Source organism: Sus scrofa, chromosome 10, assembly GCF_000003025.6.
Source record: "Sus scrofa isolate TJ Tabasco breed Duroc chromosome 10, Sscrofa11.1, whole genome shotgun sequence".
NCBI lineage: Eukaryota > Metazoa > Chordata > Mammalia > Artiodactyla > Suidae > Sus > Sus scrofa.
In genome coordinates this window covers 10,443,197-10,462,382 of record NC_010452.4, presented here as the reverse complement: position 1 = coordinate 10,462,382, position 19,186 = coordinate 10,443,197, and the positions used below count along the sequence as shown (strand labels likewise).

At 43.1% G+C, this 19,186-nt stretch overlaps 1 long non-coding RNA gene across 1 annotated transcript in view; it reads right to left on the bottom strand.

The window, feature by feature from the left end:
* Positions 1-10,564, bottom strand: part of LOC110255631 — a 114,109-nt gene extending 103,545 nt beyond the window's left edge. The window contains exon 1 of the long non-coding RNA XR_002336201.1: positions 10,345-10,564. This is a non-coding gene — a long non-coding RNA (uncharacterized LOC110255631). The remainder of the gene's footprint in view (positions 1-10,344) is intronic.

The window sequence follows — 19,186 nt, the reverse complement described above, 5'->3', positions numbered from 1 at the left end:
TATGTATTTATATGAATATAAATATATATATATTTATATACTAGAAGAAAGTACACAAAAATATTTACTATGGGTCATTTCTGCATGTATTTTTTTCATCTATTTCTGTTTCTTTTTAATTTGCAATATTCCAAAGCTAGTGTGTGCTATTTTGAAAACAAGAACAACAACAATAACCTCATTAAAACATAGCTGACAAAACAGCTGCTCTTCACCACAGAGTGACTTGATGGCCACCACACAAAGAGATGGGTGACCAGGTCTCACTGGCGACGACCGGGTAGGGGGCTGTTTTCAGAATACCCTCCAGGGACAAAAGGGCTCAGGACAATGGATCAAAGTGGAAGGAAGACAGCTTAAGGCTGCATGATCTGGGTTCTGGGGTGGGAAGTCGGAATTTTAGAGGAACTGAATCTATGATGAAATAAGCAATAAAATAGGTCAAATCTGAAAGTCAAGGAATTAGCTGTACAGCAGAAATTGACAGAACCTAGTAAATCAACTCTAATAAAAAAATTAAAATCTAAAAGAATAGAAAAATAAAAGTCAAGGAATTAAAACAAAGAAGATGGAGTCTGGTAGGTTGCAGAGGTGAGGAAGGCGTCACTTTTTAAAGAGAGACCTCCAGGTTAAAAGTGGTAATGCCCCCAGAGGCAAATCAACAGAATGACCCATGTGTTCACAGATTGAAAAGACACACTGGTGGTGGCCCTGTGTATATGCTGCTTGTCTGAAGGAAGGACAGAGACTGACTCCCTGACAATAAAGTTGTGCTTGCTGGTTTTTTGTGTTTCTGCCCTACCCCATATACTGATTGTCTTTCCTTTTTTTTTTTTTTTTGTCTTTGTAGGACTGCACCCATGGCATATGCAGGCTAGGGGTCGAGACAGAGCTGTCGTCGTTGGCCTACACCACAGCCACAGCAACCCCAGATAGGAGCCACATCTGGGATCTATATCACAGCTCACGGCGACACCAGATCCTTAACCCACTGAGCGAGGCCAGGGATTGAACTTGCGTCCTTGTGGATGCTAGTCAGATTCATTTCCACTGAGCCATGACGGGAACTCCTGATTTTCTTTTCTTAATGGAGCATATTGAGGGATTCGATCCAGAGGGAAAAGGGCCCTTTTGCCTAAGAGGCCATATGAGACTTGGAGCACAGGTGGTAGAACTGGTTCCAAGATCCAGGTGACAAATTTCAACTCAGAGGCGATGAAAGCACCTCCGCACACAGGCCACAGTATGGTTTTGGCCCGGAAAGCACATGCTTTTGCACAGCCTGGCTCCCTCACCAGAACTTTCTCACTGCCCTCTTCATCTGCTTAATTCCTGACCAAACCTCAGACTCAGTGCAGTTGTCCTGAGCAGACCAGAGGCACTGGCTGTGCTGTATGCAGTTGACCTTCACAGAATCTGCCTCATTTTCAATTCATATTTCTTTAGGACCCCTTGACTAATAATAGTCTCCTCTGTAGATGAAATTCCATTGGAATTCTGGGACCTAATACACTGCTGAAGATACAAAAAACCTGCAACCAAAAGAAATGAAAAATAAAAAAAGAATTTTCCAAGAACGAAGGAAGGTAAAAAAGGCACCTTATGCACAGGTATGCAATTCCTCCATGGAGGATAACCGGAGCAGTAAGAATGGCAGCGGTCATCCTGTAGGAGCTAGCAGGCAGCAGGTGACAAGACACTCCAATGGAAAGAAAGGATGAACCATCGGAGGTGTCCTAGACTCCGTAGGAGAATGACCAAGTGACAGAAAAAGTGCGTGCATACAGCAACTCACCCTCTCGGCATTAACAGGACACACACCCTGAGAGCTCCGAGAGCAAAGCCTCTTGTTCCTCTAATCAAATGAATTTTGCCCATAGCGTGGAATGGAAATCAGATTTATCGTTGAGTGGAATCGGCTGTCTTCTTTTATCCTCACTTCACATCCTCTTACGTTCCCGCTCAGGCTCCCCACACTTTTTCTGCCCTTCGGTTCTGGGGCATCTCATTCTGTTATCTGCAGGAATGGAGCTTCTCGGGAACGTTAGGAGGCTCCCGGGACTGATCCCAGAAGTCCTCCCAGGAGTCAGATGCAGGACTACCTGCCCGTCAGTTCTGCATCTACTTTTCTCACCGGAGCCCAGCCCCTTGCACATACACCTTTGTGTGGGATTCTATAGGGACCGTTTTGGAACTCTCATCTTCTTGGGTTTTAGTCCTTGAAAGAGAGAAAGAGAAAGAAAAAGGAGAAGGAGGAGGAGAAGAAGACAGCGAAACAGGCTAATGTGTGTTTTGCTTGGCTAATTGCTAAATTAGTCACTAAGGGCAGGAAATGACTACAATGGCGATGATGACAATGAGGAGGAGGAGGAGGAGGAGAAGGAGGAAGGGCAGGAGGGGGAGGATAACGGATCCATCTACAACCTCACCCCTGGGTCATCTCTAGGCTGCTTACCGGGTACCGCGGGCAAAGGCTTCAGCAGAGCCCCAGTAAGAGGGTTTCTATCATGACAAATCTCAGATGAAACTATTGAAACTGTCTTATTTGGAAAAAAACTACTATAGGTCTTCCTAATCATTCTTAGGCAACATCTCATGCTCTGAATTTTTCAGGAATGTTTATGCCATTCCTGTGGCCTGGAGCACAACTCTGCTGTAAGATGCTTTCTCTAGGGGTGGCTTCTATCACTGTCATCTATAACTGGAAGCTGAATTTTCTTTTACTAGTGCATATAATAATTTTAATGTCTTATTTGTTAAGCGCTTACTATATGCCATGTACTGTGCTATATGCTTTCAGTATGTTATTATTTTTCATCTTTGCAATAACACGGTTTCTTTTCTTTTTTTTTAAATTTATTTTTCATTGTTATTTCCCTCAACACACTTTTTTTTCCCACTGTACAGCCTTGGGACCCAGTTACACATACATGCATACAAAATTGTTTCTCCCATTGTCATGCTCTGTTGTTAAGTATCTAGATATAGTTCCCAGTGCTACACAGCAGGATCTCATTGTTAATTCATGCCAAAAGCAATAGTCTGCATCTATTAACCCCAAGCTTCCAATTCCTCCCACTCCCTTCCCCTCCCCCTTGGCAACCACAAGTCTATTCTCCAAGTCCATGAGTTTCTTTTCTGTGGAAAGTTTCATTTGTGCTGTATATTAGATACCAGATATGAATGATATCATATAGTATTTTTCTTTCTCTTTCTGGCTTACTTCACTCAGTATGAGAGTTTCTAGTTCCATTCATGTTGCTGCAAATGGCATTATTTCATTCTTTTTTACGGCTGAGTAGTATTCCATTGTGTATGTATACTACATCTTCCTAATCCAATCACCTGCCAATGGACATTGGGGTTGTTTCCATGTCTTAGCTATTGTGAATAGTGCTGCAATGAACATACAGGTGTGTGCATCTTTTTTAAGGAAAGTTTTGTCCAGATATATGACCAAGAGTGGGATTGCTGGGTCCTATGGTAGTTCTATGTATAGATTTCTAAGGTACCTCCATGCTGTTCTCCATAGTGGTTGTACCAGCTTACATTCCCACCAACAGTGCAGGAGGGTTCCCTTTTCTCCACACCCCCTCCAGTGTTCATTGTTTGTGGACATATTGATGATGGCCATTCTGACTGGTGTGAGGTGGTATCTATCTCATGGTAGTTGTGATTTGCATTTCTCTAACAATCAGGGATGTTGAGCATTGTTTCATGTGCTTGTTGGCCATCTGTATATCTTCTTGGAGAAATGTCTATTCAGGTCTTTTGCCCATTTTTCCATTGGGTTGTTGGCTTTTTCGCTGTTGAGTTATATAAGTTGCTTGTATATTCTAGAGATTAATCCCTTGTCAGTTGCATCTTTCGAAACTATTTTCTCCCATTCTGTAGGTTGTCTTTTTGTTTCCTTTTTGGTTTTCTTTGATGTGTAAAAGCTTGTCAGTTTGATTAGGTCCCACTGGTTTATTTTTGCTTTTATTTCTGTTGCTTTGGGAGACTGACCTGAGAAGATATTCATGAGGTTGATGTCAGAGAATGTTTTGCCTATGTTCTCTTCCAGGAGTTTGATGATGTCTTGTCTTATATTTAAGTCTTTAAGCCATTTTGAGTTTATTTTTGTGCATGGTGTGAGGGTGATTTGCATGCAGCTGTCCAAGTTTCCCAGCAATGCTTGCTGAGTAGACTGTCTTTTTCCCATTTTATGTTCTTGCCTCCTTTGCCAAAGATTAATTGACCATAGGTGTTCTGCGTTCTCTATACTGTTCCATTGGTTTGTCTGTCTGTTTTGGTACCAGTACCACACTGTCTTAATGACTGTGTCTTTGTAATATTGCCTGAGGTCTGGGAGAGTTATGCCTCCTAGCTTGGTTTTTGTTCCTCAGGATTGCTTTGGCAATTCTGGGTCTTTTGTGGTTCCATATAAATTTTTGGATTGCTTGTTCTAGTTCTGCGAAAAATGTCATGGGTAATTTGATAGGATTGCATTGACTCTCTAGATTGCTTTGGGTAGTATGGCCATTTTTACAGTATTAATTTTTCCAATCCAGGAACACGGAATATCTTTCCATTTCTTTACATCTTCTTTAATTTCCTTGATTAATGTTATAATTATATGCCAACAAATTTGACAATCTGGAAGAGATGGACAACTTTCTAGAGTCTTACAGCCTGCCAAAACTGAATCCAGAAGAAATACATCGACTGAACAGACTGATCACTAGAAATGAAACTGAATATGTCATAAAAACACTCCCTACAAATAAAAGTCCAGGACCAGATGGCGTCACAGGCAAATTCTTCCAAACATACAAAGAGGATCTGGTGCCCATCCTCCTTAAACTTTTTCAAAAGGTTGAAGAAGGAATACTCCCAAAGACATTCTATGATGCCACCATCACCCTAATTCCAAAACCAGACAAAGATACCACCAAAAAAGAAAACTATAGGCCAATATCTTTGATGAGTATAAACACAAAAATTCTCAACAAAATTTTAGCCAACCAAATCCAACAACATATCAAAAAGATCATACACCACGACCAGGTGGGATTCATCCCAGGTGCACAAGGATGGTTCGACATAAGCAAATCAATCAATGTTATACACCACAGTAACAAAGGAAAAGTCAAAAACCGTACGATCATCTCAATAGATGCAGAAAAAGCATTTGACAAAGTCCAACATTCATTTATGATAAAAACTCTCATCAAAGTGGGTATAGAGGGAACATTCCTGAACATAATCAAAGTCATTTATGACAAACCCCCAGCAAATGTAATACTCAATGGGGAAAAGCTGAAAGCCTTTCCACTAAAATCTGGAACAAGACAGGGATGCCCACTCTCACCACTGCTATTCAGCATAGTATTAGAAGTCCTAGCCACAGCAATTAGACAAACAAAAGAAATAAAAGGCATCCAAATAGGAAGAGAAGAGATAAAACTGTCACTGTATGGAGATGACATGATACTATACATAGAAAACCCTAAGGACTCAACCCAGAAACTGCTTGAACTGATCAACAAATTCAGCAAAGTAGCAAAACATAAAATTAACATTCAGAAATCAGTCACATTTCTATATACTAACAATGAAACTTTAGAAAAGGAATATGAAAACACAATACCTTTTAAAATTGCACCCCAAAAATCAAATACCTGGGAACACACCTGACCAAGGAGGCAAAGGACCTATATGCCGAGAACTATAAAACATTAATCACGGAAGCTGAATTTTTGGAGAACCACCTGTAAGAGTCAATTCATTTCAACAAGCACATAAGTTTCTACCCAGAAATAGGTTAAAACTGAACCTGAACGTGTTGATAACTGTGGATGTTTTTACCCTACTTTAAGTTAAGCTTCAATCTGGACTTAATAAAACAAGTGACTGCATACATTTTAAATTCCTCCATTCAGAACAAAAGATTCGTCCAGGTTGAGGAAGCCTAACTAGCTTACCTAACATTTTCTTCTTGCATCATCTCTGATGTTGAAAACCCTATGGACAAATAACAGGAACGGAAAGAAATATGGGAAAAGCCCACAAAAGGCAATGAAATCTGGGTTCTATCTCAGGCCACTGCTGGGCTCCAAACTCACTCCTTGGAAGGAAATGGATTTCAGAATACAGAGAAACTCGCTATTTACCCTCCAAATTTATTTTGTTTTATTAACTTGAATATAAAAGCAAAAAAAAAAAAAAAAAAGAAAAAAAGAAAAGAAAAGAAAAAGAAAAAAGAAAGAAAAACAACCACCCAAACATTGAACCTTGTGGATCCACATTGCACCAATTATAGGTAGTTTCTGCCTAATATGCCAGGATCAATATAGAAAAACCGCCATAAGAGGAAAAATGAAAACACATTAAGACAAGAAAATGTCTCTTTGCAAGCAATTGCTTTACTTAGTTGAAGCCACAACTTTATGGCTTTTTCAGCAGAGACAGCAGCGTATTTTCTAATTCTCTTGTTCCTTTGGGGCATTAAAGCCACACCATAAAGCAGCAGGCTGTCAATCAGTCAGGAAAAGCTTAACCGATGATGACATAAATGACAGGAATATGACCTATTGCCACTTTTTCAACGGTAGACTAATTTTTAATTCTGCAAACTCTCCTCATCACAAAAAGGGCTTTTTCTAAAAAAACAAGGGAAGAGCAGACATCTTCGAAAGAAGAGGGCATACTTTGTGTTGGCTTCCAGCTCCCAGTCTCGTCCAAGCTGAATATTGCCTACAAATCTGTATTTGTGAGACACCCTCATCTACCAGTTAATCAAAGCCCTGGAAATTCAAGGAAACCTGTGTTTATGGAAATCTGGCATTTCTGTAAAGTTTTGAATGAGGGCTCAATAGAGCAGTTCATCTCATTTTGAAACTAATGATTCCTGCCAAGTGGTTTTCCAAAGCTGAGTCCCCTGGCTCAGTCAGCATTTAGGAATTCATTTATGAGCTGGGTTAGCTGGAGACTCTGGAATTCAAATTTATGTCTGCAACTCACTGGTTTGCTCCTGATAGGCCTCTGAAAAGAGATTGTAATCAATTTAGCAAACCCAGACTTCAGGAAATTTTCATATCCCGAAAACAAGTTCCGGCTTGGAGCTTGGTCCATTTTCTGAATCAGCCCCCCCCTCGCCCCCTCCACGCTAAGAGCCCAGTCCTGCCCTGGAGTTTTGAATGGTCTGAGGTCCTCTCCCCACAGCTCATCCTCCGTCCAGCGTGGATGGCTCTGGAAGTCACCGCCCTTAATAGACTTGCCAATGGTTTTATAAAACGGTAGAATATATGTGTGGTTTCTCACCTCCGTTTCTGTACTATCCTGTTTCTTAATGGAAGTAGCAAAAGCTCTGATAATTATCCATCCGACTTGTTTTAAGATTTATCTGCCCAGAAATGTTCCAGGAAATTCGAATACGGGTCGGGGGGTGGGGGTGGGGGTGTTTTCCTCAGTCTCATAAACACACCGGTTACTTTTTTGAAAAGCAAGGAGCAAGCATTGAGCAGCCTTTCAATGTAACCATAAATTCACTACTTTTTAGAAAATTTCCTTTGAAGAGGTCATCAAATAAATTAGCAAAGCTGGAAATGTGCCTCTAGTTTGTGTTGGCTTTGGGTTTTAGGGAGTTACTTAATAAACAAAAGTCAATGAATTCAAACAGTAACAAAGTAATTTCAATGATTAATCAAGTGTTAAAACTAGTTTAACCTCTGCTGTTTTACAAACTCTATATCACCCTGACTAAACTAATAGAGGAATAAGACACCCATCTGGAAATCTCATCTGAAATATTAGATTGGGAATCTAAAATTCAGCCAAATAGTGTGGCTTGTAGGGATATCCTGTCGGATAATAAATTGCATTAATCTTACTTAAATTTTCCATCTAAATCATGTCCTGAGGCCATATGACTCTGAGGAAACTATGCCTTACTTTAAATGCATTGTGCTACTGAAAACGATATTAAAACAAGAGGGAGAAAAAACTTTTCTATTTTTTTTTTTTCTCCTGACTGGTTTTTCCAACATTAAAAAAAAATTCATGGGAACCCTTCTGACTGTTCTGGAAGGACCAATGTTGGCTCCACCTGGCACCGGCTCTCGGCAGTTACCAGGAGGTAACAGTGTCAGTCAGAGGGCACTTTGAGTAACTTTTCTCTGATTGATCTATTTCTTCCCTGTCTGGGAACTCGGAGACATGCTGGCTTCTGGCAAGCTTTGGGGGGCAGCGGGGGCTGGGGGGGGGGAAACAGGGAGATGCAGGAAAAGCATCCTTTCTTTAGCTTCTTTTTGACTTTCATGTATTCCGTACTGCAACTAGTGTCTTTCCTGATGATTCTGCTGTGGCCTCCTCATTCCTTTCATTTTCTTTTTTTTAACATAAAACATTTAAATCTGCTTAAAATTTTCAACTATTAAAAAAAATTGCCAAAGGGAGCAATATCCTTGTGGCTTTCCTAGAGCTGCAAGAAGAAATGCTGCTGGCACTGAGGCTCCTTCAGGCCCTGGGGCCTCTATCTGCCACCTATGATGCACTGTAAATATTCAGTGAACTGAAAGGTGTTAGAATAACATTGACTCAAAGTTAAACCCGCAAACCCTCGGAAATGCTGAGTTGTCTCTGCTGGTCTGGAGTGTCTGCTCTGTTAGCATTTGTGGTGAGACGAGATCCTTGGGGCAGAGCTGCACCTCTGCCCACGTTCTAGAACACAGCCAAGCAGAGCGAATGGACAGAGAGAGGCTTCTCAGGACACCGGGTTCCACCAGGAGCCCAGCACCCCATGGCCCCTCCCCAACACCTGCACAGCGGGCCTCACCCCTCAGGGCAGGTGTCACTGTCATCACCTGCAGATGAGGAAGCAGAATTTGTGAGAGGCTTCCTCTCCTGCTGGTGGCGACAGCACTATGAGGATGGGATGGATGGAGCCAGGACCAGCCCTGAGTTTCTGACAATCAAAGGAGGAGCGGGTGGAATCAAGTAGATCCCTTCTTTTCTATTTTTGTCTTTTTAGGGCCACACCCGTGGCATATGGAAGTTCCCAGGCTAGGGGGTCTAATCGGAGCTACAGCTGCCGGCCTACATCACAGCCACAGCAACACCAGATCTGAGCTTCATCTTTGACCAGAGCTCATGGCTACACCGGATCCTTAACCTGCTAAGTGAGGCCAGGGATCGAACCCGCATCCTCATGGATGCCAGTCGGGTTTATTAACCATTGAGCCACAAAGGGAACTCCAGATCTCCTTCTTTGACAACAGATGCCACCATAGAAGGCCCCAAACTGTCAAACCCAGGGGGGGGAGAGGGAGGCAGCCCTGTGAACTCAGCCATCAAAGACAGAAATCTCAAGGTCACGCCAGACGTCTTCCACCCCCGAGCCCTCCACGGCCTAACAATTCCAGCACCCTCAGATGTCATGTGAAAGAGGCTTTCTGGTCCCCTCATCCTTCCCATCCTTACTGCCATTGCCCTTAGTCAAGTCCTAAAAAGGTCCCTCTAGAACAGTCTCGTAACTGCTCCCGGCTGTCCCTGCCCTTCCTCATCCCACTACCAGGGGGATTATTCCAAAATCCCGCCACACTAGTGCCTGGCTTCCAACACCCCACGGGCTCTCGCTACCACGGATAAGCTCCTGCTGTGGAAACACCGCCCCTGCCGGAGGCCCAGGTGAATCTGCCCCCCCACGCCACCCCAGCTGATCCTAAGTCGAACCGGAGGCTCCAGCGGGGCCAAGGCAGTTAGCAACTATCAGGGGCGATTCATGTACAAGAGCTTCTCCTCCTGTAAGTCGACGACACTTATTTTTTTTGTCTTTTCAGGGCCATCCCTGTCGCATATGGAGGTTCCCAGGCTAGGGGCTGAATCTGAGCTGCAGCTGCCGGTCTACACCACAGCCACAGCAACGCTGGATCCTTCATCCACTGAGCAAGGCCAGGGATCAAACCCGCGTCCTCATGGATACCAGCAGGGTTCATTACCGCTGAGCCACAATGGAAACTCTCAACGATACTTTAATTTTTAAAAATTGGTGTTTTTTTAAAAAAAGATCCTCTCCTCCAGCTACCCCTTCTACATGGAAGACCCATCCCACTCCTGCAGTCCCCGCCCCGCGCAGCCTTCTTTATTGCAACGAGCCCCATCCCTCGTCTGACACTGAGCTGTGCTCCCCCGCAGCCCCGCCCCCGACCCTCTTCTCCAGGTCAAGTTGGGGGCTACCCCTCTGTGCTTCCCTAGCGCCCCTAGAAGCCCTCCAGCCCAGCCCTTGACGGCTTTCCTGAAACAGTCCATCCCAGCGCATCCCTGAGCAGACCGCGCTCCTTCGGGGCAGGACCACCCCTTACTCACCTCTGTCCTCCCCCAACACCCAACCAGCGCCCTGCGGCGGGCACACACGCACACGCTGCTGAATGGAGCCCCAGCCTGCTTCTGTTGCGGTGTCTTATCTAAAACGCTTTGGAGATTCAGGCAGATCGGAATGATTTGTTTCCCTGAGGGAATCTCAGCTGGCCTGCTTCTCAGACAGTTTCATTTCCCTTCCATTCCCGGAACTCCTTCCCCCTGGACTTCCCAAATGACCCACCAGGCAAATGAGAGCCCTGTCCCTGTGCCTCTGCCTTGACCACGGCCTCCAGCCCTGCCGTGCACGCATTCGGAGCTTACCGCCCTCAAAGCTTTCCCCGCTAACCTGGATTAACTGCAGCTCCCCCCCGCCCCCGGCCCTCCCTGAGCTCAACCGTTTGGCCCTGGGCTTGTTCCTGGGATCCTTCCTGCCACCTGGGGGATTGAGCACCTTCAGTGGCTTGTCTGGTCGGTTGTCTGGGACTGCGCTCCATGAGGGTGGGGACCGTCCATCAGCTGAGTGTCCCCAAGAAGAGGAGGCACAGGCTCACCCCCACGATGAGGAAGGTGGACTGCAGAAAACACTGCGCTTTGCAGTCCCTGAAAACACGTGGGTCTAGGGTGGCAAAACTGTGCTAGATGTGGACGGTTTAACGTGGAACTGTGACCGCCACCAACCTCGTAGAGGCCATCTGCTCAGCCACCACAGTCCTGCCAGCGGAGGACTTTACTCAGAGCCGACTGTCCATTGCTCTGTGTCAACAGGCTGCTCTCATAACATTCTTTGAGGTCAGAGGCTCCCGCTGAAATGAATAATGGCATCGTTTATGGTAAAGCGTGAACTGAAAAAAAAGCGGTGTCATTATTGCTGTAAGTACCCACAAAAGATGCTTATTATCACACACGGACACAGCCACAAGCACACAACTCATTGCTAATAAACTCATTTATTTCCACATAAAGTTGCACAACATTGTGCAACCCAGCAGAGGGCTGAGAAATGTCAGCAATTCAGACCAAGATGATTTGTCAACAAAACCCAACCATTTCACCAGCTTCAGCAAACCCATGCCGCAAGAACTGGCTTTTTTTTTAATATATAGAAGAAAATGGTGATACATCACTTAAATAGAAAGGACAGATGTTTACAACCCCGCAGACAAAGCACACGGAACAAACCGAGGAGATTTTCCAGGGAGACTTGTAGGTCGTTAAGTGGAAAAAGAAAGTGCCATTTTGGTGCCTAAGATGTCCAGATCATCATTGTTTTCTGTTATTAAAGGCAAAAAAAAAAAAAAAAAAGAAAAGAAAAAGAAAGAAAGAAAAATCAAGGATTAAAAAAAAAAAGGATTTCCTTGCTTATTACGAAACTGCTTACAGAAATCTAAAATTTCATCAATGTCCTGCACACACTGATTGTGGATTTACCGTCCACCCGTCATCATGTTAGGTACTCAGCACATGGTAATAAATAAAGCCGAGCTCTCAGATGATGGGGAGGAAGAAAGGCAGACCCAGATCATGATAATATGAGATGACTGGTTATGATAGAGATAAGTCACTGGAAATTATAAGCTTGGAGAAGAGGCATTTCCAGTTTGCCTCTGGCAGACTCTACTCAAGCCACAGCCTGTCTGCGTAATTTATTTTCGTCCCATAGTCCTGGTAGATCTTGAAAGTCAATACCTGAGAGTATTTGAGGGGAAATATATACATTTATAGGAAAAGAAAACTATTGTTGCCATGATGCAAAGAGAAACAAGGTCATTCGGAGGAAAGAGACCCTGAAATCAAGCCAGAGAAATGTGGGGAATGACAACAGCCTGAGGGCTGGCGTTGCATTTGTGGTGATGAGAATTCTGGAATCAGTAGCGAGCTGGTGTCCGGTCAGACTGGAGCAAGGTCTGTCTGGACGAGAAGTCGAGCCAGGCTCTCTCCTGCGTCTCTCCCTCCCCTCCACTTTCAACTGTATTTTTTTTTTCTTTTCAATCCATTTACGCCTAGAGGTCTCGCTGCTACTCATGGGGAAAACGTTGCATTCTCTCAACTTCCAGGGCTCAAATGTCACTGGAGAGTCAAGGTCAGAAGGTCAAAGAGTCAGTGTGACATGGACCCAGGAAGCTGAGAAGCAGGAAAGACCATCGCTAACTAAAACTGTCCATGAGAAGAGGAGCTGGCTGTTTTGATGGAAGGAGGAGCACAAGCGAAAACACTCGGAGACCCACGTGAGCAAAGGTTAAAAGACTTAGCAAAGTTGGAATTCAGTGCACTACAAGCAGGATTCCTGTGAGGGACAAGTGGAAATTAAAGTTGCTAAGTCAGATGGGGGCAATCTAAGAAGAGTCCAGAAAGCTAGCCAAAGGGATTTTGGCAGGTAGATTCTTTTGTCCACAACGCTAATAATAACCAGTCTGCAGAACGGATCAGGAAACTGACTGAGAAAATGATCAACTCTGAACATGCAGCATTTTTGAAAACTGGATTGTGATCAAACAGAATTTTTCGCTACAAGCCTCGGTAAACACATGCATTCATATTAAATATTTTCTAGCAAATGAGAAAGAAGGTCTCTAAGACCCAAGAAGATTCTTCAAAGTGCAAAGATGATTTTCCTAGTGTTACTCTTTCTTGCAGACATCTTTCTTTCTTTTTTTTTCTGTTGACAACCACACCCATGGCATATGGAGTTTCCCAGACTAGGGGTCAAATCAGAGCTGCAGCTGCTGGCCTATGCCACAGCCATGGCAATGTTAGATCCAAGCCACATCTGTGACCTACACCACAGCTCACAGCAATGCCAGATCCTAACCCACTGAGCCAGGCCAGGGATTGAACCTGCATCCTCAAGGAGGCTGCATCAGGTCCTTAACCCACAAAGCCACAATGGGAACTCCTCCTTTCAGATATTTGAAGAAATGCATTTGAAGACCATGTGAGCCAGCTATTTTTAGGATATTCTGACCCAGGCTATAACTCTTCTCTTCCCAGGTTGTCCAGCACACACTTTAACACCTTGCATTGCATTCATGTCCCGTTCAGAAAGGTGCAGTTACAGAGCCTTGAAAAGGGAATCCAGGAAGCTAAATTCTTTTTTGCTCCCAATTCTGGCACTAACTGGCCACGTTGCCTAGAAAAGTCACCATCTTTCTGAGTCAGATGCCTTCTTTGTCAAATGAAAGGGTTAAGCTAGGGACGGTTCAGTCTCTTCCAGGTCTAAAATTCACGGTGCCATAGAAGATTGAAGTCAATCTTTCTGGCCCTAGATTATATTGCAGAAGTTACATTTTAATAAATCCTGCTATCAACATGCTTACTTGTCATCTATCCCCTGCACATAAAATTAGAGCGCAGACTCTGCCTTCCACAAAATTGGTCTTTTAAGCTTCCCAGATGTTTAGATTCCAAATAAACAGTAGTAGGTAGTTTGAAACTGACAGCAGAAAGTCATCACTCGAGGGGAAGAAGCTGAGCTTCCTAAACCACAGGCTGGAGAGAGAAAGCCCTCTTCAAATGCCTTGGGCAAGGCGGCCCCAGCCCAGACAGCCCGTGTAGGTCCGACAGAGCTCTGTGTGCGTGTCCCAGGGCAATCGGGACTGGATGCTGCCTAGAGGAGGCAGATAAGCTCAAGATATATGACCTGCTTTCTTGCCAAGAGCAATTTGCTTGACAGGCCTCCTGCTTATAAAATACGAAGGCATTCTTTTCCCTATTAAAAGTTTTGGTCTTTGTAAATAAGCTGTATCTGCAGTGGGAAGGGCGGCGGGGGGCGGGGAGGTGAACAATTTGAAGTTTAAAAGGATGAGGCAGACAGTGAACATAATTTATACATTTGCCAGTTGAAGGAAATGGAAATCAGCTGTAGTTTTCAGATTCGGGTCCTGGAGTGTCCCTACTAGGGGACTATCGATCTCTCTACAGATCAAAACAATCCAACTTTTAAAATCTACATAACAGGGAGTTCCCACTGAGCCTCAGTGAAAATGAATCTGACTAGCATCCATGAGGATACAGGTTCGATCCCTGGCCTCGCTCAATGAGTAAGGATCCAGCCTTGCCTTGAGCTGTGGTGTAGGTTGCAGATGTGGCTCTGATCCCGTGTTGCTGTGGCTGTGGTGGAGGCAGGCAGCTACAGCTCCGATTCGACCCCTAGCCTGGGAACCTCCATATGCCGCAGGCGTGGCCCTAAAAAGACAAAACATAAAATAAAAATAAAATAAAGTATACATAAGAATGTTCTAAAAGGTGTTGATAGACCTACTCTTTCTTGATCCCCACGACAACCTATGAGGTAAGCAGGGAGGGTATTATTCCCATTTTACAGATGAGGGAATAAGTTCAAAAATCTTCAGGGACTCGGTCACGACGTCCCAGCTCATAAATATAAATAACTGAGACTTGACCTCAAATTGTTGATGCCCTGTCACAGGTCACCATGGCCCCTTCGATTATCTCCACTGTTGGTTTTCCTTTTGAACTGAAGTAGATACTCTGGCTGTCATTTACATGAAAGCAACATGCTACTATAAGATACCCCCAATTTCTATAGAAGCTGAACACACTAAGAATCAGAATTCCAACAGAAAGTTTTTTCTAATGGATTTTAACCAATTTGCAAGTAATTTGGAAAAATAAACAAGAAACACCACAAAATTTTTAAATGGGAATAATAATCGGAGAATGAACACTAGGCATTATAAAAATATTACGTCTAATAATTAGATAAGAATGGTACTGACCCAAGACAACACAAAAAGGTGGAACAAAAATCAATGTTTCAGAAATAGACCTTGTACCAAGGTCATATATTAAATATGTGAAAACTGGAATGTCACAAATTAAGAATGGAGTTCCCATTGTGGCTCAGCTGGTTAAGAACACGGACATAGTATCTGCGAGCATGCAGGTTCGATCCCTGGCCTCTCTCAGGGGGTTAAGGATCCAGTGTTGCCTCAAGCTGCAGTGTGGGTCACAGATGCAACTCAGATCTGGTGTTGCTGTGGCTGTGGTGTAGGCCGGCAGCTATATAGCTCTGATTTGACTCCTGGCCTGGGAACTTCCATATGCTGCAGGTGCAGCCATAAGAAGAAAAAAAAGAATAGGTGCAGTACTCTGCAATTAATGTCAGGATAGCTCGTTAGATATTAATCTTCAAATTATATTTATACACTGAACTAAAACTTAAATAGAATAAAGCCAATATTAAAAATTAAAAATCGAAAAATATGTATAGGTAAATATTTATCTACTTTGGATGGAGAACTTGCCAAGCTTAGCTTCAGTGGAAGAAACTACAGAGGGACAATATAAACATAATTTTCATAAATGTTAATTTCCATATAGCACAAAAGCACGCTAATCAATGTAAAAAAGTAAACTGGGCAAAACATCTCCATCAAGCATAATAGACAAATTATGTATTCTTACTAGATATAGAAGTTTATTTTATCTTTTTATTTTATTTTTTTTTTGTCTTTTTGCCTTTTCTAGGGCCGCTCCCGTGGCATATGGAGGTTTCCAGGCTAGGGGTCAAATCGGAGGTGTTGCTGCAGGCCTCCACCAGAGCCCCAGCAACATGGAATCTGAGCCACATCTGCGACCTACACCACAGCTCATGGCAATGCCAGATCCTTAGCCCACTGAGCAAGGCCAGGGATCGAACCCGCGACCTCATGGTTCCTCGTCAGATTTGTTAACCACTGCGCCACAACGGGAACTCCTAAATACAGAATTTTAAAATGCGGTGAAGTCATTAGACAGCAAAGGACATGAGCAGATCTTCCATAGAACGGAAATGCAAATAACCAAACAGCGTGCAAATCAAAGTTCAACGTCGTTAGTGCTCTCATGGCAAATTGAAATGATATGTCACTTTTTGCCTATCAAGTGAGTAAAGTTTTAAACATTATAATGCTTGATGCGGCAAGTGGCTCGGAAGTAGCACCCTAAAACTCCATGCTGTTCAAGGATGGCCAAGAACATCTTCAAATGCAAGACACCTTGCATTAACATGCCAGAGTTCTTCGGCAGGTCTTACCTTTGAATTCAAGAACTTCTCCTAAGGCAATAACCAGACATGTGACCGAAGATTTGGAGATGAGGGCATCTCCCGAAGCATGAATTATAATAGAATAAAAAAGCACCCAAATGCCTAAGATCAAAGGACGTTTAGGAAAATCATGGTTCACCCAGAAGATGAACTATCACATACCAGTTAAAAGAGGAAGTGTTTTTATCATGATGTTCACTGAAAAAAATTCAAGAAACGAGACATATATATTAACACAATAGTAATACAATATTATTGTATTAATACATATATTAATATATTAACACATATTAATATTATATTATTAATATTATATTATTAATTCAACAGTTTGTTTAAATGCCTAAAAGTGTACATACAGGAAAAGAATGTCAATAATACACACACATACACACACACACACACACACACACACACATTATGGAAATCCTGCTGACTCATCATCCATAGAGCTTACCCTTATCCATTTAGAATAGAAAAGCAATGAGGTCCTACGGCACAGCACAGGGAGCTATAACCAGTCTCTTGGGTTAAAACATGATGGAAGATTGTATGAGAAAAAAAAATGTCTGTGTATGGCTGGGTCACTTTGCTGTACAGCAGAAATTGATAGAGCGTTGTAAATCAACTATACTTTAATTAAAAATTTTAAAAGTGTTGGGAACGACAGGGGTACTAAAACTGGCTAATCAGCTAAAAGGAAAAAGAAATATGAAAAAATACTATGACCCGCAGAATGAAGTTCATCTTCTCCTGCCACGTTTCAGTTCTCAGCTGACTGCAAACGGAGTTTTTCTCCACTCCCTTCTCCCTACCCCATGCGCCAAATTTTGGTGCATTTGATCTGACTGCTTTATATATATATATACACCAGAAAAAACAAACAACAAAACTTCCCCTCAACTTGGGTGATTTATAAATATATTTTATCCTGAACAATTATAATATCTCCTTGAGCTAATTGGAAAGACTCTTTATACACTAAAATCAAAGCTCAAGGAAAAAAACAAAAAACAAGTAAACAAACAAACAAAAAAAACAGGCTGTATTGAAGTCAAAGTATATGTAAGAGGAAGCATATTTCTCAAACGGTTCCTAAAATCATCTCCCTGGTTGGCTGTCCCGCTGCTCAGTGGCTCCTGAGGTTGCTTATTTATTAGAGCAATCTCTTCTGACCAGCATGCCTGTCTTTGCTTTGGGAAGAGAGAGAGAGAGAGAGAGGGCAGGGAAAGAGATTTATTTTCTGCCATTTTGGACAACACGAAGGTCTCCAACCTGAACCAGACTGCAGAATTTTTATTGCTTTGATGGCAGCAGAAACAGAAAGACTGCTGCTGGGCTTGAAATCCCACTTGGCGTTTAATGTGGGTGTAGTGGGAAAAGTTGTGTTTGAACTTGCAAAATGGGAAAATGTCATACTGCAATCCTCGGAGGAAATAATAAACACAGGCCATGCCTGAGCATCAGATTTGTATACAAAACTGCAGCCCAATAAAATCCACAAAGGCTAACATCTATTTACTTTCACTCCTTTAACCGCAATAGTGTAATAGCTTCCATCACTTTTGATGGAGTTACAGGCCTAATAAATGTCACATTCCAAAGTTTGGAAACCTAAAAGCTACCCTGGGTCCCTGCAGTTAATACAACAACAAATATCCACAACCCAAGGGCTCAAAGTTCAAGTGATCTTATAAACCAATCCAGTTCTACTCCCTTGAGCCAATGATATCACTTGTTAGATTTGTCTCATAAATCACTCGGTCAAATTTAATCTCTACGTACACAATACTGTTTAGCACCTCATACATTCTGATTTTCTCTTTAGGGCAATTCATTAATTAGATATTTGCCATATCTGCAAAACCAAGGTTATCCTTGCCATCCTCATTTATCACGGAAAACAAAGAGCAAACCAAGACGTCTTTGCAGTCGTGCCTGAGACAGGAAAAGGTTTCCCATTCAGCGTATTGTGCCCTGGGCGTGGCACTGTTATGATGCTAATGATATGTAGATTCTCTGTTCTTTTAAAAAGATTTCTCCTGCTGAAAAAGGAATGATAAACCTCCGTGAGACAAAGAGGTTCACAAAGAGAGCGGTAAGTGGTGCAGTAGGGGGATCCCTGCTTGAAAACGGACACATTCCCAGTGGATTCCGCAGGCTGGAAGCCTTTGGCGGGCTGGGAAGGAGTCCACAGAATAGTGGGCAGGGGCAGCCATCAAAGCAGCGAGGGGGAAGAGGTGAATAGAGGTGAGTACTCTTCCTAGAAGTACAGCTGTGAACTACAACAGCAAAAAGGAGTGGGGATGGATTGGTTGATGATACTTGTCACTCAAGCTCGAAACCTAGTTATCTTTGAAACTCAGTGTCCCTCATGCCCTGTATCACCAACTTGCTGAAATTTTTCCAAACCAGTCCCTCTAAAATAAATGAAACTTCTTTCCGTTTGCACGGCTAGAATTTAATTCAGATCACTATTATTACATACCTAGATACTGTGAGAACGTCTTAACTTTTTGGCCCAGCATTCTACATCCTCTGCAGTCTGGAACCTTGTATCTCATCAGATGTATCTACCTTGACAGCTCCTTTTAAGCCTCTGCTCCCACCAAGCTCTCCACCAAAACTGGCCTGCATTTCCCCATATCCTTCCTTCTGTTTTTGCCCCGATCACCACCTGTCAAATGCTTCGCCATCCTTCAAGATCCAGTTCAAGTACCATCTTTCCCATGAAGCTGCCCTGCCCTGGTCCTTCCAGGCTTTGGCTTCCTTAAACTCACCCATCGCTCATCTTCTATTACC